We start from the raw sequence: 27,636 nt of genomic DNA on the forward strand, positions 1-27,636 counted from the left end.
TAAAATGTAATGCAAAAATCCACCCAATAATAGACCAAAACGACTGGCAAGAAAAGACAAAGGACACAAAGCATGTGGAGCCGAAACAGAATACCTGACTTCTTTTCTTTTTGCCACTCCGCTGTGAAGATCAGAATAACAGTATCAGACTAATTTGCTTACACTCACCTTCCAATGAAATGCAACACATGAAGGCCTGAAGAAAATACAATTGCAAAAACAGAGGGTATTTTACACCAATTCTGGAAAAAACATTATTCAAAAGTAAAAAAAGAAAGGGAATAGTGTCAACTGCAGGTCATCACCAAGAGAAAGAAGCAGTAATATAAAAGGATTGAAGAAGAAGATAGTAACAGAGAACAAACTATTACAAATGAAAGCAAAATGGAATGGAGGAGGAAGTGATTACAAATGATTATAAATGAATGACAACGGCAGGAGGAATATTAGTTCCAAGCTATTCGTTACAGAGCAGGATTAATACAGCAACAGGTCTGTTAGATCAAGAACAAGGTGTTATGCAAAAGGTTTTTCCTCATTCAGAAATCTCTCAAAGGGAAGCCACAAAAATTAGAATTACAAGGCTATAATGAATAACCATACAGGAAATCACTTATCTTCATTTCCCATCCGCCTCTCCATCTTTCCGACCAACTTCTCTCCTACTCCCCCACACCATTCCCGTTTTTCTGTCCTTCGCGTGCCTGTGACTCGTCCATCACATCACTGGTGCCCCCCTCACCCCGAACACACACACACACACACAAAACACCCCACTCAGCACACACACACACACCTCAATACACACACACACACACACACACACACACACACACACACACACACACACACACACACACACACACACACACACACAACACCCCACTCAGCACACACACACACACACACACACACACACACACACACATACACATCACCCCACTCAGGACACACACACACACACACACACACACACACACACACACACACACACACACACACACACACACACACACACACACACACACACACACACACACACACACACACACACACACACACACACACACACACACACACACATCAATAAACACACAAACATCAAAACACACACACGCACACACACACACACACACACACACACACACACACACACACACACACACACACATACTCAAGTTAGGGGTGATGGAGAGTGGGTGTGTTGGTTATGACGCGCACTGAAGTGTGGGGGAGAGGGGGGGGGGGACTGATGCACGAGGGCAGGGGCATGTTACAGCACTGTCACACTTCAGAGAGAGAGAGAAGCAACATCAAGAATCTAATCACTGGCTCATCACTTCTGCCCCACATCCGGCTTTATTTTTTTATTTTTTGACACTGGACAACTGTGGCTGCAGTGAGGGTAAAAACACCATCCCGCCCTCAGCGTCAGTCACAACTCCAGGGCAAGAGTAGTCAGGACAGGACACGAACTTCATCCCCTTCTCTCGACTGGACATGCAGACGGTCACGTTTTGAAGGTGGGTGAGGGCGATCTCACGACTCTCACAGGAACCCTCCCCCCCACCCACACACCACATACACATACGCACACAACACAACACAGCACTATGCACACACACACACACACACACACACACACACACGCAAAACATTCATCTGGCAGTGATTAACCCATACCTCCTTCAGCGTGGGAACGAACAAGGAAAGGATGGGGAGGGGTCATTTGAGATAGTAGGAGAATAAAACAAGGTTGTGATGGACTGAGTAGGATTGGATGAGGGCAGGGCAGGGCAGGGCAGGGCAGGGCAAGGGAAAGGCCGGCGAGGCAAGTAGAGTGGAGTGGAAAGCGATAGGACAGAGTTTAATAGGCGAGGTGGGACACGGCAAGACAGGGACAGAGACAGGCTGGGTGGGAGACAGACACAGGTTAGAGCTTGGGTTCGTTGTTTCCTCTAACGTTTCGGGCTACACAGAACCCATCTTCAGAAAGTTTGAATAAAAAGAGAGAGAGAGAGAGAGAGAGAGAGAGAGAGAGAGAGAGAGAGAGAGAGAGAGAGAGAGAGAGAGAGAGAGAGAGAGAGAGAGAGAGAGCATAAAGACGTGGAAAGAGACATGAAGAAGTGGGAGAGACTGAGAAAAGAGACCGAAATGGGCAGACCAGGAGGGAGTCGGCTAATAAAATGTGAAGGGGTTAGGCATAGTAAGTGCTTTATAATGCAGCCCATAATAATACTGATTCACATGCACACACACCCATAAAACACGGCCTGAACATGCACAGTATAAGCTGTTCGCACATGTCAGGCTTGTGCAAACCGGCTCATACATGTCATTTATTTACACATTATTTTCCTCCGGTGATGAGGTTGGGCCAAGGGGAGGGAGTGTTATATTTTGCACTACATTGGTATAGTATTGACCCATGGGGTCTCCCTGATACTGCTCAGCCATTCTCATTCTTTCCTCTCTGTATGTCACATTATCAGCAATTCTTCATCAACCCTTTTCTTCCTCAGGCACAAAGAGATAGAAAAGTAGGTTGCCAGGTAGAGAGAAGGAGCAGATAACCACACGCCATATAAGCCAGTCAGGTGAGAAACACGGTATATCAGGAAGCAGCATCTCCCCTCACAACACAGCACAACAAAGCACAGCACAGCACAGTAAAGCACAACACAACATAACAACACAAAACTGTCACCTACAACCCTGCCGTAAATATACCCGCTACTGGCCACTGCCATGTTTACAAACTGGTCGCCACTGCACACGAACATGGCCAAAACACCTATCCACCTATGTTACTCGTCCATACAGGGTTTATGTGAACTCGTTTAAAAGCCGCCGTTGGCGCCCTTTCCGCTTAATGTCAAAAGGCCAGAAATGAATCACAACTCGGGAACCGGTGGCCCGATTGGACTGGAAACTGTTTTATTCTTCAAGTTTGAGCATTTTAACGATACCCTGCTATAAAAAAAATTGCGCAGTTTTGGGTGTGTTATGGTAACTTCAATGCCCACAAAGAGTGTGATCCGCCTAAAGGCCGCCGCAGCCGCTCGATGTCAAAAGGCCAGAAATGAGTCACAACTCGGGAACCGGTGGCTCGACTGGACTGGAAATTATTTTATTCTTCTGGTTACAGCATTTTTGCAGTACCTTGCGCTGACAAAAAATGCACTAATGTGCTCCGTTTTTGCTGTGCTACGGTAACAAATGGACAAACCAACAAACAAACAGAAAACAGATCAGTATAATACAGATGGGGTATTGTCTGGCAGGCAAAAATACAATGCTGGACATTTTATAGCTGGTGCTGGGAACGACGGTGGAACAAAGAACGCAATAGCCACGAAAATGTTCACTACCCATGGATCCTGCCATAAAGGGTATAAAAATGGCCTCAGCAGTGCGTTAGTGCCCATGTAAAAAGCAACTGTCACTTGGCATCTTATGTAAAATTTATCAGTTAAAGTCTGACGTGGGGCAAACATCGTGCCTTATAAAGCTGAAGTTACTTTATGACTTGTTTTCACTCAGTGGTCGATGAAGAGCCGTGTCCAATAATTTAACACACTCTTTGATATGTGCGTGATGACCAAATCTAGCAGTCCCACCCAGATGTGATAGGTTTATATATATTTATCTATGCTCCTCGGTGTTGGAGTGGGATGCCTTCATGAGGCGGCACCAATATAACCAGAAAGCTCTACTGCATATTCATACAAACATACCTCAGTTACTTTCCTGTCCCCTGAAAGAAGGGTGTTGGACTGTGCGAGAGAGGCAGCTTCAGCCTAAAGTAAGCGGTTCCAAGTTCAGATGAGCCTGGTGTTACTACTACTACTACTTCTTCTTCTTCTACTGCTGCTGCTTCTGCTGCTACTGTACTACTATTACAACTACCACTACCACCACCATCACTACTACTACTACCACTAAGACTAAAACTACCACTGCCACTACTATTACCACTACAACCACTACTACAGTACTCCTCCTCCTCCTCCTCCTCCTACTACTACTACTACTACTACCACCATTAAGACTGCCACTGCCACTACTATTACCACTACCATCACTACAACAGTACTACTACTACTATTACTACTACTACTACTACTATGCCGGGTACTTCCAAGACACAGCATCAGTCTTCATATACTCTCACATTTTCACCTGCCTGGATCTCTCAGTCTCGCTTATCTACCAAAAGGATTGGAGATCAAGCCCAGGCCGGGACGGGGAACAGCTTGAGGATTTCAGGTCTGTACACAGTCAGAGAAACAACTACCTTCCCAGTTCTTTCTGAAGAAAATATGCAACACGCGAAATACAGCAAAAACCACATCTCTACCAGTACGTGTTTCAGAAGGTTCGATTTTTCCGCTATGCATTCGCAAAATTTTTGGAAGACACTTGTGTCTCGCACTGTACATGCTTTTCACTAAATCATTCACGAGACCCACCAACATATCATGAAAACACCCCTGCTTAATATTACCATCACACCAGTTCCGAATGAGATAGCCCAAGTGTGCATTCAATATGGACGGTGGGTATTACTGCCAAAGTGGTGACATGAAAAGATAACACGTAGGGCTGCTGGCCTTCAGGAACCGGACTGTCCAATCTATAGCAGAGTCAGGTACATAAAAACTAGATCTCACATGCCCTGGTAATTAATCTCTTTCTCCCCATACAACGGGACCACCTCAAGGGATTTCTTTCGGGGCGGTATTTTGTGGGGGTACAGGTCCACTAAACGCTGTTCATTATAACTTGGGCTTAAATTGCCATCTCTCCACCTAGAACGCTGATCTGTAACAATACATTAACACTAGAATATGATGCTAGTCACAAAGGGCTCCGGGAAGGATGTACAGAAGTGGTAGTTGTCTCTTTCACTAAGCTTCGTGGAATAAGCTGCAAAGGGACGAAGATATTGGCCAAGTTAAATCAGTGAACTACGGCAGCTCGTTACCAGTCCATTTTGCAACTTGGTATTGTTTTGAGGTTTGCCGGATATCTTTCTGAATAATGGTACAATTTATATAAAGACCAAGAATATACCGTACTACCGTGCTCCATGCAGATATACACTGCAAAGGAAGGGGAAATTATTTTTATCTCTAGAAAGGAACATTCTTACTGGAACTGCAGGCCATCAAAGAAGAAATGTACAGTATGCAAAGAAGGTCACACTGCCGTGAGTGAACACTGGCAGTACAGATGAAGAAGAAAAAAAAAAAAAGACGAAAAAGGGGGAGTAGGAGGAGGAGGAGAAAGAAGAGAAGAAGAAGAAGAAGAAGAAGAAGAAAAGAGACTCAATAGCGGCAGACAATGTACGAGGGCTACTTGAAGGAAATTTGAATAAGCTTTCCAACAAATTTAAACAGCGCCATAAAAAAAAAAAAAAAAAATGACGATCACGACACCATACAACAAACACAAGACTCTCGCAGAAGGACCACCGCTGGGCTAGACAATGGCAGAAGATCCAGGTACCTGAGCCAATCCGAGAGGTGCGATCTGCAAAGAGAGAAGTGCAGTCATCATGCTAACATCTCTCTTACCTCAGGGATTACAAGCTTTTATTCTTTCTAATCTCCTCCTTACTGTACAGCAGAGACACCAAGAGGCCTTATGATTAGTTCCAGTATATAAGTAGTGAAAGGAGAAGGAAGCCACTTGTATCAGGATATATAGAAAAAAAAAGGAACAGGGACTGCAGGATCTCTCTCTCTCTCTCTCAGACAATCAGTCAGTATCAGCACCCACATTAACCCCGCCACTGTGGGGGGTGAGAGGCACCATCCTGGTGAACCATTACTCAGTTACTTATTATCCTCTGCCTTACTCTGGTCTCTTAACTGGTGACCTCCTCTTGCCACTTTATATGACTTGGTTGTTTTGTTTAATTGGTTCCCGACAGGGACCAATTTGTCTAGTGGCAATGGTCAGGTGATAGGATGATGGATGGTGTGTGTAAGTGTGTGTGTGTGTGTGTGTGTGTGTGTGTGTGTGTGTGTGTGTGTGTGTGTGTGTGTGTGTTGTCTCTGCATGCTCCTTTTTCTCAAGCCGTTAGTATGAAGGAAAGCACTAAAAGTATGGAGTGTGGGGTTATGGAAAGGGTAAGTGCAATGCACTGAGCCTGAGGTGCTGTGGACGTGTTGATAAAGTGCATGAAGACCGAGTAACGGGGAGAGTGCATGAAACTGATGTATATGATGATTCTGTAGAAGGAAGACTGAAACATTCTGGTGGCAGAGAACAGCTGAACAATGACATATGAAGTTAGAAATGGAGAAGACTGACTGCAAGAGAAGAACAAATAATCGTATGTAAGGAGAAAGAGAGAGGAGTGGGTACTGTTCTAACATCGCATCATAGCCATCTCCTCTAAGCTACTTCTCAAGAGAATTTCAATGTCGCTGTCTTAAAAAAATCAAAAAAATATGAGAAAAACAGACAGATAACCCTGGGCAAGACATGCGAATCGTGACATCGGCATCTGCAAACCATACAGCTCAGCATCATTAATTTTGTACGATACTTGAGAATGTTGTGTGGCAATGTGTATGGGGGCCTAGGCAGTGGTAGTTGTATCCGAGGCAAGTTTTTCCTCTCGCTGTTGCCTTTCTATGGTTTGGTTTGAGGACGTGATATTATAGCGTTGAAAAGTGAGGTGAGAGGTGTGCAGTACTAAGACACATACGCCCAACGGATATTAATTATAGATAGGCAGTACCTTAAATAGGGGCTATGATGCTCCCTGTACCTCAGTCTCTGTAGTTATTGTGGTGTCGGGGTCGTTTGAAGGACAGTGAAGACCGGTGTCACAAAGAGTAGATGGAGCAGTAAGAAAAGGGAATGACTTGGAAGAGGGACAAAACGCAAGAGTGAAGCAAGATCAGAACGTAAAAGGGGTGTGTGAATAAAAGGGAATGAGGGGCAAAAGAAGGAAAGAGAACGAGGGGTGAAAGGGAAAGAAGAGGGAAAGAGGGGGAAAGAATAAAAGGGAATGAGGGGGAAAGAAGAAAAGGGCATGAGGGGAAAAGAAGGCAATGAAGGGAAAGAAGGAAAGGGAATGAGGGGGAAAGAAGAAAAGGGAATGACAGGGAGAGAAGAGGGAGGGAGGGAGGGAGGTAAGAGGAGACAAGACGTCGGATAAAAAGAAGAGGCACAATGGAGGAGAAGCGAGAAGCCGAAGGTAGGAAAAGGCGTGGGAAACTAAGAAGATGGTGACCGGATATAGAATGTATATATATAGGACGTATAAGCAGCCTTGTACAGACGTCGTGTCGGCGCAAGAGATATACGTGTTGTAAAGCAAACTTAACTACCATCAATATGAATCATTTCTGAAATATAAAACAAGATGGAAACACAGTGGGATTTTGATCAGAAGAGTCTGAAATACTTGGCTTTACATATAGTTCTACTATCTTCATTAACTTTACATAAAATAGTCTTCACCTTGTTACTAATAAATGTCACCTCCTCTTAAACTACAAAAGATGACACTTTACCAAGTACCTAAATATGTTGATTATTTTGTGCTTACATGTCCCTGCACACACATATTCTTTACTACTCTGCTAAGGACAACACTGAACACAGTATCGCTGGGAGCACTTTGATTTTTTTCAAGAAAACTACAAGACCTGACCCACTGCCATTGTAATCTTCAGTACTATTATCTCTACAGAAAGAAAATATTGATGAAAGGACTTAAGAACCTAGATGTCAAAATGAGATTTAGCAAAGAAAAAAAAAATCAAGAAAAAAGACAAGAAGATGGTGGGACACTTAAACATCAACAACAAAAAAAGTAATAAATAAAAGGAAAGAGAAAAATACAAAAGATCTAAGCTACACAGTGAAAAAAAAGGTAAACATGCAAAGGCAGATGGAATTAGCATAAAGATGCCAAATGATAAGATGTGGATTAAAAAACCGGTAAGCATAAATAAATAGGTATATAAATATATGAATATTAATAAATGGGCAACAGAGTCCAAATGAGTACAAAGAAAGTGGAAAAATAAAAATGTGTAAAACCGAAAAGACATGAAAGGGAAAAGGAAGGAGAAGACAGACAGAAAGCCCACAAAAAGAAGATAAACATAAACAGAGATAGTATCAGTGAGATATTCCTCTTCCTGGCCATACATGCCTGCCTTCGTCCATCTCCGCCTACCCTTTTCACACACACATAAAGGTTCATATAGAAGCTCGCTCTTCCTGCCCTCCCTCCTAACTTCATCAACCTCCTCCCCTGTTTCCACATCTTCCTTTTCACACACTCATCTAGACAATGCTTCTCCTACACACACTCCCTGCCTTTCCTCGTCCACCTCCTCCCCACCCTCAACACGTCCCTTATTACGCACTTATCAAGGCACTGCTTCTATCCACACTCCCTGCCTGCTCTCGTCCACCTCCTCCCATTCTCCCACAACTCTTTTATCACTTCATCACCATGGCTTAGACAGACTCCCGCTCGTCCTGCCCTCTCTCCTAACCTCATCCATATGCTTTACCTACCACAGTTCTCTTATGACATCCTCACTAAGACACCGGTTTCCCTGTGCTCCCTGCCTGCCCTAGCCCTCCTCCTATCCACCTCCCACACCTTGCCTATTACATACTCGTCTACACACGGATTATCCTACCCAAACTCTCTGCCTGTCTTTGCCCACCATCTCCCTTTATCAATACATTCATCAAGGTATCGGTTCCAAGGGCAGGTTTCTTGGTGCTCACCCATTTTCTTGCATGGTCTATCTGTCAGTCAGTCTTTTTTCTCCCTCTCTCTCTTCCAGCTCCCTATATTTAAAATTTTCTTTCACTCTTTTCATTCTATTGTTGATCCTATTTCTGTAGCGTCATCACCCTCATTCACCTCCTCTAGCGTCCTCACCGTTTTTCATGTTCATTACACACACACTCTCTCTCTCTCTCTCTCTCTCTCTCTCTCTCTCTCTCTCTCAGGTGACAGCAAGCGACGCCATTAATTTCACGAGGTGTTGAGAATAATTACCTGGCAGATAAGATAGGCCAGTTTCAAGAAGGGAAGAGGAAAAGAGTTGAAGGAGATAAAGAGGCAAGTAAGAGGGGGAGGGAGGAGTGGGAGAGAAAAAGAAACGGGAGGGTGGAGAAAAATTGGGAAACAAGGAAATGGAAACGAAAGGTGTGGAAGAAAAAGAGTAGAAGACGGTTACAGAGGAAAAGATTTGGAAAAAAAAAATAATAGTGGGGATATGCTGATTTTCAGAGACTGAGGAGGAAACACATTTGTCATAAAAGACTTTGTAGTTACTTGTAGAGAAGTTACATATATATTAGACTTGTGGACGAGCGGTTGTTATACTTGAGTAGCTTTGTAAGTAGATAATCTTTCCCATTTGTCATTCAATGACAAGGAGAGGTAAAGAATAGTATGGAACTATTTTTATTTGTCTTGGAAATATTAACAAGTCTCTCACACAGAGCGAAGTATAAAGTAGAGTCCCGGGAGCTATATCCCTGTCTCGCTCTCTCTGTCTCTCTCTCAAGTTGCTAAGCCCTTCTCCTTACGACCTGTCTGTTATATGGCTAGCTTCCTTCCGAGCTCTCTTTCCTAAATTCTGGTGAAACAGGAGACGTATCACGTGTGTTCCCTGTGATTGGAAAGTTCTAGAAGCCTGTGTGTGAGTATGTGTGTATGTGTGTGTATGGTCAACAAGGCTTTGTTCACCTGGTGAATTGCTGACAACTAACTGACTGGCTACTTCGTAATCTGTAGTCAGCTTTTCCTCAGTGTAACTTGCAATATCATTTCCCATTCCCAGGCTTGCATAGAGCTGTCTATCTATCTATTTATCTATCTATCAATTATGATTTGTAATTATAATATGGACTCATAACATATGCTCGGTCCACGCAGCTGAAGGACCTCCGACAGCAATTATCATTGACACATGCTAATCTATTAGTACATAATATTGATTATAATATTGTATACATATAATATCTATAGTAAATAGTGATTATTCAGCAATATTACATTTTAAACAAGTTGTATACATATTTGAATAAATGCATTAAAAGTAAATTATTTAACTGTAATACAGTATGTACTTGGGTTATTGTAGTGAAATGCATACATGCAAGAAAAAAAAATAGTTTAAAATTAAGATTATGGTAAGAGTTATTAATATTTCATTTAAAGATAATGGTACTGGTATGCCATACATGGGACATTCTTTTTTGTATTTTTTTTTCTTTTTATATATATATAATTAATACTATATACAAAATATGTACACTTCATTCAGGGGGGTTAACTTAGATGTTAACTCTCCCCTCACTAAATAATGACTCCAAATTAGCAATTCTTGCATGCATTCTGTGCATTGCGAACAGCAGTACTGCAACTACAATGCAGAAGATTATAAAGACAGTAGGTGCTGGGCTATACACATAATATGGGTTGAACATACTCAAACTCAAATCATCCCAGGGTTTCATTGTTTCATTGATCAGCTGCATAGTTTCAAACTTAGGTGAAGTCAACTTAATACTTGTGCTCATGTTTAAGTTCATATCAGGCAGTGGGTGGAAATGTTTGTGTGTATGATTGAGAATGGCGTAGTGATTGATGGTGGATAAAGTAGACATGGCTGGTGTAAATACCGCACAGTAGTCTGGTGCTATGTATAATCCTGAGGCTGATGTATGAGATGGTGGTATATCTGGACAGACTATGTAAACTGATGTGTTATGAGTTAAATAAAAAAACTGTGAGTGTCCAATGCGTTGATGGTGTACAAGTTTATCTGGAGCAAAAGTGAAGTTGCAATGATGATGAATATTGTCATTTCTGATGATAGCCATTTCACAAGGGACTGTATCAGTAGGCTGAAACGTGAAAATGTACGCAGGACAAAGATGAACAGCATGTAAGGATGTGCGGCACTTTCGTTCGTTCAATCGTTGATTCACTTGCGAAAGTGACAGTGTCCCGTCTCTTGGAGACCATGATGAGTTCGGTGTCTGTGTTGATGTTGATGATGACCAAAGTGCTGTTATTTTTATAGGGGAAGGGATGTATTTGGTATACTGTGAACAGGTCTTCAGTGATGAATGGTACATGAACTACTACTGATGTTGGTGTTAGTGTTGCTTCTAAATATGGGTAATATTGCATGAATTCCCTACTGCGGAACAAAGGCTTCAATTTATGTTTATGTATGCCTTGACTAACTATCTGACGTAGCTCATGAACTGGGAGTAAGTCAATTGTGATCTTGCCATCACCAGCATTCGAAATTCCTTGCATAAGTGCCCTGAAACGATCTCTAGTGTTCTCTAATTGTAGTAGAATCGTGTCAATATGTTCTGTGATGATGGAGAAGTGTTGGAAAAGTGTAACGTTTCCCTCCATTTCATTTATTTTATCTACACTCTCGAGAGCTATGTTTTCTGCTTTTTTCAGATTTTTCACAATTGTCTTCATTGCTGAGTTCTGTTCTGTGATGAATTTATCTTGGTATGTTAGTACCTGAGCTATCTTATTAAATTTGTTGTTTATTTCTTTAAGGTCATCCTCTGTAGCCAATCCAAAGATGTTTCCAAGAACTGCGCCACCCAGGTCGAACAATCCGCGCTTTTGGCGAGTACGTGTGATGTTGTTCCTGTCGCTCAGTACCTCCGTTCCATAAGATGGGAGATCTTGGATCATGATGAGCATAGTTGACTTTGCCTGTTCTAGTTTCCATTTCGCTAACTTTACCATTTCATTCACTTCCTTGGTGTTATGTGCTTGTGAAACATAATTTCCTATCATGAAGTCCAGAGTTCGCATCGGCGTCGCAAGTCTGTCTAGATAAGTAGCTAATTCATACAAGTAATCTAGACTTATTTCAGTACTCATGACGTTCTTAACGATTTTAGTCGTGGCCGTTGGAGCTATGAGGCATCCTTGTCGTACTATGTGTTGGGGGTCTAAGTGCGCATATCCTCTTGCTATGTAGAGGAGAATCCATAGCATAAGTCCCTTCATCGTAACCTACCGAAAAAAAAAAAATCTATTATTTTCCTAATATGGTCATGCTGTGGTCGATGATAGTGATGATGTGCGTTACGGTTGATTGTTATTTCATTTATAGAAGGAGTTTAAATCGATATTTAATTCTCGTAAATGATGAACTGTAGATTTGATTGGAACAGTTGCACCTATGTTCGATTGTTTGGTATATGACCTTAATTTCTTTTTGTAATCATTGTTGTTTTCTTGCTTGGTTTCCTGAGGTACGTTCGCCTGTTCGGTTGTATCCGAGGCTGAATAATTATGGGATAATTCCCTTGAAACTCGTTTTAAATGGTCAATATGAACTTGTTTCTCCTTGCCACTTGAAAGTGACTTAATTAAAACTTTGTTTGCTTTTATGTTAATTACTCTGTATGGGCCCTCAAATTTTGCGGATAATTTATTGTCTCTCGTATGAATGATACCGTAAACAATGTCTCCTAAGCTGATAGTTGAATCTCTTGCCTTCTTGTTAAATGCCTCCGTCATTTCTTCCTTGGACATCGTTAATTGTTTTTTGACTCTTTTGTGTATGTCCTGGAATTCACGTAAACGGAGTTTAGAGTAATCATTGTAATTGTATATAGGCATGCTGTCACCTTCTAGGAGCTCATATGGTAATTTTTTATCTGTGCCATATATAATGAAATGTGGTGTGTCACCTATGGATTTATTTATAGATCCATTAATTGAGGCTTCTACTCTGGGAATCCAATCATCCCAGCTTGCATAATTTTCACTGAGAATGTGTCGTAGCACATCTAATACTTTTTTATTTTGTCTCTCTACCAACCCATTCGATGCTGGGTGATAGGCTAAAACGTTAACCTTTTTGATGTTGTATTGTTTACATATTTCTTGTAAGATCTCAGAATTAAATTCTCCTCCATTATCACTTATTAATACCTTTGGGGTAGTAAAACGACATATTACATTATCTGTTATTGCCTTTGCTACTGTCTCTGCTGTCTTATCTTTAAGTGGAGCTAAAATGACATAACGGGAAAAATGATCCGTTGCTACGAATAAGTATAGGTTATTATTGTATGATAATGGCATCTTGAGTAAATCAACAGCGACAACGTCCCATGGTTGATGTGGTACAGGGTAATTACCCATCGGTGCAGGTGTGATTGGGTATCCTTTGTGTTTCGCACATGATTCGCAAATGTCTATATGATTGTTTTTATATTTTCGTAATGTAGGCCAGTAATATAACAGCTGAGCTTGGTTGAATGTCTTATCCTTTCCAGGATGTCCTGCATGTGGGCTGTCGTGTATCAATCGTAATACTTGGGGTATCATGTCATTAGGTACTACCAACTGGTTAGTATTTCTTTGGCATTTTGATTGTTTAGAGTTAATCTTGTATAATGTATTATTGACCATTGTGAATTGTTCAAGTGGGACATGCAGTTTGAGTAGTTGTATGTCATCTCCACTTTCTAACTTGTATATAAGTTTAGACCATATTGGGTCAAGTCTTTGTGCTTTTGCGATATCCTCGTGGTTTGGGATATTTCCTTTGAGATCTAACGCCGCGACCTGAATTGTGTTCGGGTTCCTAGATAATACGTCAGCTACTAAGTTCATTTTACCTTGTATATAATGAATTTGTACACTGTAGTTTTCAACTGTACATTTCCATCTTACTCTCCTCCCAGAAAGGAGTTTTTCTTTAAACATACCCACCAGCGGTTTATGGTCGGTGAATAAGTGGATTTCGTAACCATATACCAAATCTCGAAACTAATGTAATGCAAAAACCACTGCAAGTGCCTCTAAGTCTGTAGTGCAATAATTTTTCTCTGCACCTCTTGTTTGTCTGCTGGCAAATGCAGTTGGTTGATTCTTTCCTCTTTTATCTTCCTGCATCAGTACAGCCCCTAATCCTTTAACTGATGCGTCTGTACAAATAAGAAATGATTTTGTGTAATCTGGATATGCTAAACAAGGTGCATTTGTTAGTTTAATTTGTAGATTGTTAAATGCCCTTTTTTGTTCTTCTTCCCATTGGAATACAGCATCTCTGTTGAGTAGTTGGAATAGAGGAAAGGCTATATGAGAGAACTGTGGTACGAATGACCTATAGTACCCAGCCAGACCTAAAAATTGTCTAACTTCGTCAGTCGTAGTGGGTTCAGGAAAATCTCTCACTGCCTGTATTTTGTCATCAGTGGTGTGAATACCATCAGAACTTAATTTGTGGCCTAAGAAATTTATTTCCTTAAAGCAAAATTTGCATTTAGAAAGTTTAATTTTTAAACCAGCATCACTAAGCTTTTGTAAGAGTAAGTCTAATTTCCTGAGATGATCCTTAATATTCTTCGTTGCGATTATAATATCGTCAAGATAAACAAATATTCCTTGTCCTAAAATTCCGGACAATACGTAATTCATAAGACGCTGGAATGTGCCTGGGGCTGTCCTCAGTCCCACTGGCATTCTTGTATATTGATAATGGCCTCTGTTTGTTGAAAAGGCAGTGTATTTACGTGACTCCTTAGATACCGGAATCTGATAATAGCCGTTTAGAAGATCGATGGTCGAGAATATATTATTCTCAGGACCAATATTCTGTAGAACATCGCTTAGCAATGGCATGGGAAATCTGTCTGGGATTGTGTGATTATTTAGTTTACGGTAATCTACTACCGCACGCATTTCTCCATTTCGTTTGGGCACGAAGAATAAGGGGGCATTCCACGGGGAGACTGAAGGCTCAATAATTCCAAGTTTTAACATTTCATCGACATACTGATTTGCAAGTGTACGTTGGGAGTGTGGTATGCGGTAAGCTGGTACGAAAATTGGTGGTGTTTCTGGGTGCACATTAGTCATGTGATTAATCAAGTTAGTACACCCTAATTGTTCTCCGGGCAATGCTACGGTGTCCCTGTGTGTATCCAGCAGGGTTAACAAATCATTTTCTTCATCAAATTCACCTGAGTGACTTAAATTCTCTTTTATTCTTTCTCTATCCGTAGATTTTATCTCACTTGTCACTCCAGCTATAACTATTTCCTTCACAGGGGCGGGACATTTTTCAATATTAACTATGCAAGTTCCCTTTTTCAACTGAACTTCCCCATTCATGTGATTAATTATGAATATCTGAGTTTGCCTTTCGTCGTTCGTATGACATAATGCGTTTTCTACTGACAATCCCTTTACTTTACATAATTCTTCTAAGACAAGAACAGTACTATTCCGTAATTTGCTCTTTATGGTAACCTTCATGTATGAATTAGGTGGTATAACTAAATCATTAGTGAGATGGGCTGGAAAAATTGATAAATCAGTACTGTTATCTGGGTCACTAATTCTGGAGGATGGGGTTGGTGGTGGGAGTGGACCTATACACTCATCTGTTTGTGTATGTTTGTTTAGGCCTTTAATATTACCAATTCTTTTTGGCTCTCTTCTACCAATCGGTGAGGGCTCTGAAGTTATTTCCTCTATGAATTCATTGTCAAAGTCTATTCCATTCATTTGTGGGAGTATGGTTATGTTCTCAGCTCTCATGGATCTTAAGCCCAGTAACATATGAGCTTTAATTGCTAAGTTTTCAACGATATAGAAAAATGCAGAGAATGGTCTTGTAGTCTCTGTGAAACTGATATTTAATCTTATCATACCTTTCACTGTAATCTCTTGTCCATCTACTGTGTATAAATCTAAATCAGCTTCATCCAGAAAAGTTACTTTCTTTTTATTTTTAAGAATTCTATTATAGTTCTTCATGTGTTATTAAGTTCACTGGAGAGCCTGTATCTAAAAATAAGGAAACGTTGTGATCCTCACATACAGCTGGTATCAAGATACACTCATTTCCCAACATGCCTCCTATGTGAAGTTTAGACTTGTTTTTCTTTACGTTTGTTCGTTTTTTGTCATGACTTGGTCTTCCCCCGATTTGAACATAGACACAATTTTTTCTACTGTTTTGCAATCACTGGTCCAGTGCCCTTGGTATCTATGATGCCTACAGTAAGGACCAAATCCTTGTGTCTTTTGTTTGTCCTCTTTTGCCTTGATAAAGCATTCATACCTTGTGTGTCCTGGTTTTGCACAAAAATGACATAGAATGGACCTATCCCTTGACTGTGACCTACAATGTGATTTCCCATAAGAAGTGTTGTTTATGGCGCGAGACCTGCTCGGGCTGCGCGGAAACTTATGAAACTGCCTGTAGCCTGGCGTCAGTGATCGAGGCCTTGTCATGTTTGGTTGTTTGGTCTGCCTGCTTTCGGGTCGCGATCGATTTTGTTCTCTGTTTGGGGTCGGTGTAGATGTTTTCACAGCTGATACTGTCTCAGGTACCCTCATTCTACCAGAATGTGCATGTGTGTCGACCATACCTGCTTTACTGCACTGCATCTCTACCTCGTTCATTAAGTCTACCAAGCACATTCCTGGGGTGTACGTGATTGTCTTGGCGATCTTAAGGGTCCTATCAGGTACACAAGGCAGCTACATGACCAATGATGTCCACGACGAGGTCTGGGGACATCTTTCCATCATCTGTTATCCAATTAGAATTTTCCAAAGTAACTAACAATGTTCTTTTGATTGTGGAGTCATCAGCAGTTATTTCACTGAGCACATGATTTGTAGTGTGCTCCCTTACAAGATCTACAATTTTATGTAATTCTGGAATTATACCTGGCAAGAAGTTCATACCTCCAGAAAATTTCTTCAAAAATTCAGTTTTAAATTCATCATATGTCCTAGCCCTATGGAGCTTGTCGGAGCGAAGCAAATTGCTTGCTGGACATCTTTCCTGGCTTATGCAAGATGAAAAAATAACAATTTTCTCTTGTTCATCTAGTATGTGGCGCTTGATGAACATTTGTTCGCACTGACTGACTAATGAAATGACATCAATGCGATCTTTGTCTGTGCCAGAGAATTTTGGGGCAGTTTTATCCTCGTGATACACAAACACTTGAGGTGTGGTTGTTAGATCAGCGGTATTTGTTTCTTGATTCATTTTCACTGTTTGCTCTGTTAATTCAACTTGGACGTGTTTATCATTGTGTGAGGGAATGGTGGAATATGTACGACCGGACCGGTGAACCCTGTTAAGTATACAGTATTGGCATACGTGGGCAAGTCAGTGACAAAGTCCGCACTTGCTACGTCGGAGGGGATTTCCCACTCATCATCTGAAACTGCCGTATTTGTTTCTTTATCTTTAGTGTGTGGTGAGGTTTGTACAAGGGGTGGGTTGCCTTGGTGCTCTCTTAATTGTGAGTCTGTTGTTGTGGCAAATTGTGTGTCATCTGGTGTGTTGCCTTGGTGCTCTCTTAATTGTGAGTCTGTTGTTGTGGCAAATTGTGTGTCATCTGGTATTAACGTGGGTGGTGGCGAAAATATTCCTGTCATTAAGATATGGTGTTATGAAATACGCCTCTTGTTTATTTATATCCTAACAAAATAGATGAGCAAATAAGTTGAAATAAATGATAGATAGTGAGTGTATAAGTGTATATATGGAAATAAGTAAAAAAAGTTGAATATAGCTAATTTTAGCACTGAGAAGAAATGAGTAAGTATAATTTTACCCACTTGATACAGATCGTAGAGGTGTGTCGATACAAAAGTCGATCTCAGAAGAAAAATACAGGTTTGACTGAAGATCTCTTGATAATTCTAGTGCTGTGTTGATGGACGATATTACTCAGGAAATTCCATGGCCTGGTGCTTGTGGTGGTTAACAGTTGTCCCAGGCAAACCTCAGCATAGAAGGTCAAATTTCCAACTTAACTGTGAAAATAAATGAGTATGAGTAGGAGGTATGTGAATAATGGGTAATGAGTAGTGGGTGAGAGGTGCCTGGTGTCAGTCACACGTTGCTTGGCATGGCAGACTCGCGTTGTGATGTCATCTCAGCACATGGTGACGTCGGCTTCCCACACTGGTAGCTGTGGTGAGTAAATGAGTAGCGATGAGTAACTTGAGTGAAGATGAGTGAGTAAGATGAGTTGTGAATATGGACTTGGTATTTGCTTCGTCGTCTTGACCTCTTGACTCCTGCGTCAGCAGTGGGGGTTGGGTGGATGTAGCAGAGAGAGGAGGGTGAGGTCTGGTGGTTATGAGGTATGAGTCGTGTCTCACTCTTCGTTTGTTTGTTTTGTTTTTCTTTGTCGATGTTTTCTCGGTCCTTTTCTCTTGTGATTTACTCGTTGTAGGATGAAGACTGCCGCTACTTGTAGGTGCGTGTAGAAGCTTATACAGACGACTCGTAGAGTTGTTACTTGTAGTTGATTGTAGATGGTTGTAGTTCACTGGTTCGTCGTAGAAGTTGCAAGATTGTTTGTATCAATATATTGTTAAACTACTTCCAAGGCGTTCTGTGACCTCTTCACCTCTACATCAGCGTGATGATCGGGGAGACGGAGGGGGTTGGTTGGAGAGAACTGTCAGGAGCTGGTTGTAAGTTGTTGGTTGTGAGAGGTATTCTTGTTTTCAATCTTGATATTTTGTAGGAATTCACTGTTGATTCGTAGACGAGGTTCGTATACGTTTGCTGCTACCAAATGTCATAAAAGACTTTGTAGTTACTTGTAGAGAAGTTACATATATATTAGACTTGTGGACGAGCGGTTGTTATACTTGAGTAGCTTTGTAAGTAGATAATCTTCTTTCTCATTTGTCATTCAATGACAAGGAGAGGTAAAGAATAGTATGGAACTATTTTTATTTGTCTTGGAAATATTAACAAGTCTCTCACACAGAGCGAAGTATAAAGTAGAGTCCCGGGAGCTATCTCCCTATCTCGCTCTCTCTGTCTCTCTCTCAAGTTGCTAAGCCCTTCTCCTTACGACCTGTCTGTTCTATGGCTAGCTTCCTTCCGAGCTCTCTTTCCTAAATTCTGGTGAAACAGGAGAAGTATCACGTGTATTCCCTGTGATTGGAAAGTTCTAGAAGCCTGTGTGTGAGTATGTGTGTATGTGTGTGTATGGTCAACAAGGCTTTGTTCACCTGGTGAATTGCTGACAACTAACTGACTGGCTACTTCGTAATCTGTAGTCAGCTTTTCCTCAGTGTAACTTGCAATATCATTTCCCATTCCCAGGCTTGCATAGAGCTGTCTATCTATCTATTTATCTATCTATCTATTATGATTTGTAATTATAATATGGACTAATAACACATTGAGTAGATTGTTTCACCATTATTTTCCAGAAAAAAAAAAAAATTAAAAGAGAGAAAAGTGGGGAAAAAAGGAAGGATTGTGAGGACAATGAAATAATTATAAAAAATAGAAAAGTAATTACAACATTCGCTGGCAAGAGAGAGAGAGAGAGAGAGAGAGAGAGAGAGAGAGAGAGAGAGAGAGAGAGAGAGAGAGAGAGAGAGAGAAATACATAGACTAAAGAAGGGGAGAGACTAAAGAGGAGAGACATCAAAGAGAAACCGGAAGACAATAAAGCAGATAGGTGAGAAAGTAGGCTGAGAGAGAGAGAGAGAGAGAGAGAGAGAGAGAGAGAGAGAGAGAGAGAGAGAGAGAGAGAGAGGGGTGGAAGGGAAGATTCTGAAGGAGTAAGAAAATGAAAGAAGGGGAGAAGAATTAGCACAGTTGGAAAGAAGGGAAGAATGGGAAGGAAATGGAAAGGGAAGTGAGGGAAGGTAGGAGACAGAAAAAGAATAAGGAAAGCAGACGACAGGGTGAGGAAAATTAAAAGAAAGAGAGAAGAGAAAGCGAAATAAAAGATATGGAAACGTACCAAAGCAAGAGAAATGGGACAGAAAAGGAAAATGCGAGGAAAAAAAAAGCGAAAGACGGGGAAGGGAAGTGAGGGAAGAGGGAGAGAGATAAGGAAGTGTTGGTGTTAAAGTGAAATGTTTCTGGTTCATGGCGGGTCTTTACGAGAAAACACACACACACACACACACACACACACACACACACACACACACACACACACACAGCACCTCCCCCCCTCTCTCTAGGGCCCCTAAATGGTAAAAGAAAAAGCGCGTATCTTTAAGGGTTGACCACAGATGCAAAGATATCTATATAGGCTACCCTTGTCTGGCCTCTTCCAGCTTCATTAACCTTCTATCCAGTCTTCCTCCATCTTTCTCGTTGCCTCTTTCTTTCCAGCTCATTCTCTTGATCATTCTTCCATCTATCTTTCTCTCTCTCTCTCTCTCTCTCTCTCTCTCTCTCTCTCTCTCTCTCTCTCTCTCTCTCTCTCTCTCTCTCTCTCTCTCTCTCATTACGGTTACTGGTTTCTCACTTTCCTCTAACATCAACCATTTTATCACTGCCTCATCACCTGTGCTTACCTCTCTTCCCTTAACGTCTTTTCCCCATCCCCTCTCACATTGTTCTTCTTACCGTCCTATCTCTTCGAACTTTACTACATTCTACAGGGACAACATCAGTTCCTACCCGCAAGCAATGCATAATTTTGTCTTACTTCCTCGTCAGCGACATCACCAGGTTCACCACGCTAATAAGAGCTGAAAAAATGGGGCCAATCACAATCGCCGATCTAGTCAACTTTTTCTGATCGAAGTGGCTGATTATTTTCCCGCTTACTTTTCTTGTATTAATGACCGGGGCTGAACTAATATCAAATATTATTGCCTCACTGTTCGACAATAACTGATGGTGATAATCCTGTGGTATATTATGACATTTAATGGCTGTCGATAGAGGCTGCGCCTAATCCTGACCCTGTATCAACCTGGGAGGTCTGATTTGAGATGTGGCAATAATGAGGGAGGTGGACTGTATTCGGAAAGCACCATCATCAAATTACTTGTGCATTCTGCTTCTTCCTTTACTGAGTTTAATGGACTCTTTAAGTACGTTCCCTCGGTGTGTTATGGAGCCACATCATCAGTCAAGGCACATATTGTCGCTAGGTGACCGAGGTAACAGCATCTTTCCGCGCCGGTCTGACGATCGAGGAAGACTGTGAAGACGCAATGAAACCATCAGGAGCTGGAGGAAAGGGTACGGAACGGCGTTTGGGCGGGAAGGAATGGACGTTTATGATTTCCTTGTCCACGGATGTTGTGTGTGTGTGCGGTGGGGGGGGGGAGGGGGAAGCTTGATTATGTTGTGAATAAGAAAAACCATAATGATGGTGGTCAGATGGTAGCCCAGTGGACGGCAGAATATAATGACGTTGTACGGTACCTCATCACAACAAAAAATACCCTTATATCTGAAATTCTCTTCGCATCCAGGTAACACGACAAAGTGACCACTGGTATTTACAGTTGAATGAGGGACAGTAGATGCTCCCATGCGACTAACTGTAGGCATAATGTAACTCCAACAGTCTTCCCTTCCGACAGTTGATGATTATCTAATTTTTTTCGGGGTCCTATTTACTTTCTCCACACTCAGTGACGGGTTGGCTTATGCGGTAGCTGAATAGCCAGCACAGGGGATTTTTAGCCGGGTCATCAGCTGGGTATCTCTCACAAAACACTGGGGTTGGGAGGGCTGGATGCATGCGGGTCTGAGGTTGTGATTATGTCTATGTTACAACCCAAATCACACATCAGACTGTGGTTGTGATTTATGTTATTATTACAAAACAAATCACACATCAAGCTCTGTTACTGTAATTTGTGCCCATGTTACAATCAAAATCGCACATCAGGTTCTGCATTTCAAATTTATGTCTATGTAACAACCCAAATCACTCATCAGACTCCCCTCTAAATAAGACGGATCGGCTTTACCACTCGACTACCACAGCCACAGTTTACCGCACAGTAACCCCGCCACCACATTAATTAGGAACTGTAGGTTAACTTATTGGGGATATTATCGCATAGATTTAAGGTTAACATACTCATTCCTAAAAGCATCACTGCCTTCGTCAAAAGCCGGCCAAACTTACGGTTGTTGGCAAAGTAGGGATCTGAGAGTATCACTACGGCTGAATCAAATAGTCTAGTCTGGTCGAAATTAAGTTGATGAGTCCTGGTGAGATAAGGAACTATTCACTCATGAATTTATTCCACATGTGAGCAAGTCTGATGGATTTGTTAATAGAGCATGGAAGGAAATATCAGCGTTTTGTGAATGAAAGTTCCTCTTTACACTGACAGCAGTGATTCACACGGGTAATTTATTTTGACTAACACCAGATAATTTTATTCAAGTTGGGGCTATTGCAGCCTCCTAAAGGAATAAACCAATAATGCTGTAAGGATATGAATGACTGAACACTAGTTGCCATTATTATTGTTATCCTGATGTTTCCTTCACCTCATAATGTGATATAATAGGCTCCTAAAACAAGAAGAGAGAAAGCAAAAAAGTTAGATAATTATTCACAGCTTGCACAATGAAATGATAGACACAATGAATCAGAAATAATTAAATCTCCAATACACTCAGAAGTGATAAAAGACAATTTTTGAGCACCCGATCTTAAGCCTAGGCTAGACAGTCCGTTCCCTAACTCCTGCTTTGATCCTGCACAATTAATAATAATACAATGAATATAATTTTGAAAACATGCAGTAGTATATGCAGAACTGATTGCAGCTCTCAGAAGTATCTTGATGGATAAACAAGTTAATGCACACAGACCTGGTTGGTGGAAGTGTAACACTGCTCAGTGGAAAAGCACACACACACACACACACACACACACACACACACACACACACACACACAGAGGAAAGACTGAAGAGATCATGTAATAAGGAGATAGGCGGTTTAGGGAAATACGGTGCTATTATGCTGGAAAGGGACACCCTCATGCGGTGACACGAATATAGCCGGGCAGTTCTACCCGGCTATACAAACACCCTTCAGCTCCCTCCCAATCCCTCAAAAGGGTATGGTGGATGCCCGAGAAATCCAACTTCGGCTTGCAGTCCACCGGGTTCATGTTTCAGATGAACCTAAGGCTGCAACAACAACAGCAACAATCACAACAACAACAACTACTACTACTACTACTACCACTACTACTACTACTATCACTACTACTACTACTACTACTACTACTTTAATAAGGAAACAGTGCTTTCAGCCACCAGATAAACTGCAACCTCGATCCCAAAAATTACACTCCCTACTTTTCTTCTGAAAGAGAGTAGGGCGAGCAGTAGTTGAGAAGAACGGAAGGAAAGAGGGAAGGAAGGTGGACGGAGGAGTGATGTACAGTTGGCAGATAAAGGATGAGGGGATGAGGGGATGAGAGAGGGAGACTGAGGTGACGACAGGAAGAAAAAGACAGTACTGATTAACTAAGGTCCCACTCATCCACTACCTCTCTTCCTACCCCATACATCACGAGCAACAGTCATCCAAGTTCGGCTTACCCGAGTGAGACAATCGTCTTATTACCCAGGTCAGTGGCTTGTAGAAGTGAAAAAAGCCTTACCCTGGAGCAGAATCAGGCTGGACCGAGGGTGTGAGGGTGTAATGAGGATTTACGGAACTGGCTGCAGCAATCAGGGCAGGCCGATGCTTTGATTACGATAAGGATCTGAAGTAGTTGTGATATTTTGGGGCAATTGATATCAGGTGCTAGAAAGATGTAGAGAGCTGGGGTGCAGGAGTATACAATGGAAGAAGACTGGGAGTGGTGGGAGAGGAGGTAGTGATGAGTGGTGAGAAAGACTTGGAGCGGTGAGAGTGACGACGTACAGAGACAGACTGAATTATACTACTACGAAGGAGATTGGAAATTATACAGCATTGTAGTAAGTGTGTGTGTGTGTGTGTGTGTGTGTGTGTGTGTGTGTGTGTGTGTGTGTGTGTGTGTGTGTGTGTGTGTGTGTGTGTGTGTGTGTGTTTTATTCTCTTCTCATTACCAAAAAGGCAGACATAGAGAGACGACACATTAACTGCCAACCCCTACCACTGTCAAGGAGTGTCATATGTCAGCGTGCACCACTGATATTACCTGCTAGTGGTCGCCTCAGCCTTAAGACACAAGCAGGCAATGGGCAGGACACGGACGACAAATGTGAAGGTGTTGTGTGTGGTGCTGGGAGCAATGGTCTTAACTATATTTTTTACATGCAGATACTGACTAATACAAGTCTGCCTGATACATTCTTTACCTCGCCAAATTAATCTCTTGCAGTTTCTTTTCGGACTCAGTAACTACTGCTACTCCACGTCACACCAGCCTCTTTTCGACTTTGCAGATACCTTACGAAGTGGTACTAAGAATGCCTGGCTGCCCTATTAAAACTGATAATATAAGTTGGTGATGTAAAGTGTGCGGTTGAATGAGTGTTGTTATACTTGATGGGGACTGGTTGTTGACGAAATGATCTGCCGGTGGTGAGTCTGTTCCTTGTCATCATCATCATCTTCATCATCAACATTTTTTCTCTGACACTCCATCTCGAAGTTGTCATGCCAACCCTCCATCGGCTTCTCTTTCTCTCACGCCATCACTGTGTTGCTCCTTGTCAATTTATCGCACTTATAATTTTGCGTCATCTCAGAGTCGACCATCTGCCAAACTACTTCTATGTCGACCACCTCCTTTCAGTACACCTCGGTGTTGTCCTCTGTCATATTTATCATACTGAAATAATCCCGCCGTGAAAGTTCGGCAGCAGTTAGGATGTAGTGCTGATGTGAGAAAAGGGTGCGGTGTCACAACTGTAGTATTGCCTTCAGCACACAGTAACAATTATACCGACGCCTGCACCTACACCTTAACCTGCACACACACACACACACACACACACACACACACACACACACACTCACACACACACACACACACACACACACACACACACACACACACATCGCAGACAATGAACACTAACAATCACAAAGCAGGAAAACAAGGGCCATCCATGCGTGAGATCATACAGCAAGACCACTTAGCTAAGGTAGCAGGTGACTGGCTAGTGACACCCGCGGTCAAATGTACCTGTTAAGAGACGGAAGGACTAATTAGATCACACAATGTACAATGGTACTAATACGAAGCTAACAGTAGTGTTATAAGGGTCAGACCTTTGTTAACTGTGTCTACTTAAGTATGGCAGTGGTGTTAATATTGGGTCAAGAAGGGCGTATACTGGATGCTGCAGCCCTGTGCTGTCCAGGTCCCGTGCAGTTACTGAGAAACAGGCTCCTGCTGAGTGCCCAGCCACCTAGTTCGTTTCCTCATGCAAAGCCCTGTGTTGATGAAAATGTTAAGATGGACGTGGTTTGTGCAAACAGTTATGCTGTGTGAGATGGACGGGCTTTGATGGTGTGCTTATCATAATAACATCAACCTTTCCTTCAAAGGTCAGGCTGCTTTACATTTCTAATCACACCCACTCCCAACATTCACGACAAACTCCACACACCCTGTATGAAAGTGTCTATTATAAAGTTCACGAGCCTGGGAGTACATAAAGGAAAGAATTATTGTGAAAAAGTTCAAGGGATCATGTGTGTGGTGAGGAAGGGTACAGTGATGGTACGGATGTAGGTATGCAGTGTGGTGCTTGTGTCACCACCTCTTTGTATAGCCTAAGACAGGATGACATGTGTGTGGTGACAGTGGGTATGATGATGGCACAGATGGCATTGTGTACACTGAGTTGACAAAGTTGTGTCGTGTCACCAGTTCTCTCTCTCTCTCTCTCTCTCTCTCTCTCTCTCTCTCTCTCTCTCTCTCTAAGGCAAGCAACAAAATCACAGGGAACAAATATGCGAGACCTGTTCTGATTATTTGTATGCATTTTTAATCAGGGGTATATTTTTGTGTAAACATAATCGCTCACTGTTTTTGGGAAATACAAACACGCCTTTGTACAAACAGTCAGATACACACTCCTCATGAATATGTTCACATTTTTTACATGCTCAAACATGAATACACACACACACACACACACACACACACACACACACACACACACACACACACACAAACACACACACACACACACACACACACACACACACACACACACACACACACACACACACACACTGTCTATAGTATACACATTATCCTATACCCACGACACATACACAAAGTCTGCACGAGGATACTGTATAGTATGTAGAGACAAAAAAAAAAAAAAAAAAAAAAAAAAAAAAAAATCTAAAACATACCTTCCTCTTCTGGACCCTCCAACCCCATACCCTCACATGCATACACTTGATCGAATAAAAGGAAACTCAACTTAACCTCACTAAATCCAAGTGACAAAGAGCGAGGTCCTCATCAAAACCAACACTGGCGACCTCCCTACCTTCCTCTCCAAACACCGGCGACAATAAAATCTCCCCCTCGACACCATCACCCATCCCTCCCCTTTCCTCCCTCCTCCAGACTCCGAGAGGGGCTTGGTCAGGAGGCAACGTTGATCTAGTGACGTCACGCCGCCCCGGAGCCTCAATGTAAAAAAAAAAGGCCACTACGGGTCACAGGCACACAGTTCGTCTCTCCAAATTTTTTCGCAAATTGTTGGGGTCGCGTGTGTGTGTGTGTGTGTGTGTGTGTGTGTGTGTGTGTGTGTGTGTGTGTGTGTGTGTGTGTGTGTGTGTGTGTGTGTGTGTGTGTGATAGTATTGTTGGGGGGTATGTGTAAGCCTGGGTGAAAGTATGGGAATGTGATCAGGGAGAGTGTGTGTGTGTGTGTGTGTGTGTGTGTGTGTGTGTGTGTGTGTGTGTGTGTGTGTGTGTGTGTGTGTGTGATAGTATTGCTGGGGGGTATGTGTAAGCCTGGGTGAAAGTATGGGAATGTGATCAGGGAGAGTGTGTGTGTGAGAATGAAGGTCTGTGGCGGTGTCAGTGAGTAAAAGGAGTGTGGTAGTGGCTGGGGGAATGTGTGTGCGTAGGGGTGTGGTGGCGACAGTGTGTCTAAGTACGTAGAATATAGGAAGAGTGGTGGCTGGGGGAGAGAGAGAGAGAGAGAGAGAGTGTGTGTGTGTGTGTGTGTGTGTGTGTGTGTGTGTGTGTGTGTGTGTGTGTGTGTGTGTGTGTGTGTGTGTGTGTGTGTGTGTGTGTGTGTGTGTGTGTGTGTGTGCGTGCGTGCTCGTTGTAATTTCTGGAGATCTATTGAAATTTCGACCTATTGTCAGAATTTAAGGAATTACTATAAAATCTTCAGAAATTTTAACAGAACTGTCAGATGTTCATCAGATTTTTACAAATCATTATGAAGAATTTAAACAATGTGCATTCCTTCACCAAAAATCCACTTTCATCAACTTTTGTATATCGACTTAATTTCATAAAAATGGAATGTACCGAGCCCCAACGACAGTTGCTCTTTTGAAACTGCCGCCAGACTCAGTATGGACACGTTAAGATCCCCTCAGGCAGCAGCAGTCAGCTGACGGTGTGACCACTGACAGTCCACATACGAGACCTGACTCAGAGACCTGCATTTGACCCTCTCAAATTTTTGTTCATGATATCATAATAGTATTTTTAGTTTTGGCATAACGCTATAATATGTAATATGCCACACAACTGTTAAGAGCTAGGCAGGACAGTAACCTTTATTATTGTTATATTTTGTACTGTCAGAGGCAAATAGAAGGAAAATGTATTAATATGCTACACACAGGATAAAAATAAATATGAA

This window comes from Coenobita brevimanus, chromosome 7 (genome assembly GCF_032717465.1).
Source record: "Coenobita brevimanus isolate Jiangsu-jjx chromosome 7, ASM3271746v2, whole genome shotgun sequence".
Classification (NCBI taxonomy): Eukaryota; Metazoa; Arthropoda; class Malacostraca; order Decapoda; family Coenobitidae; genus Coenobita; species Coenobita brevimanus.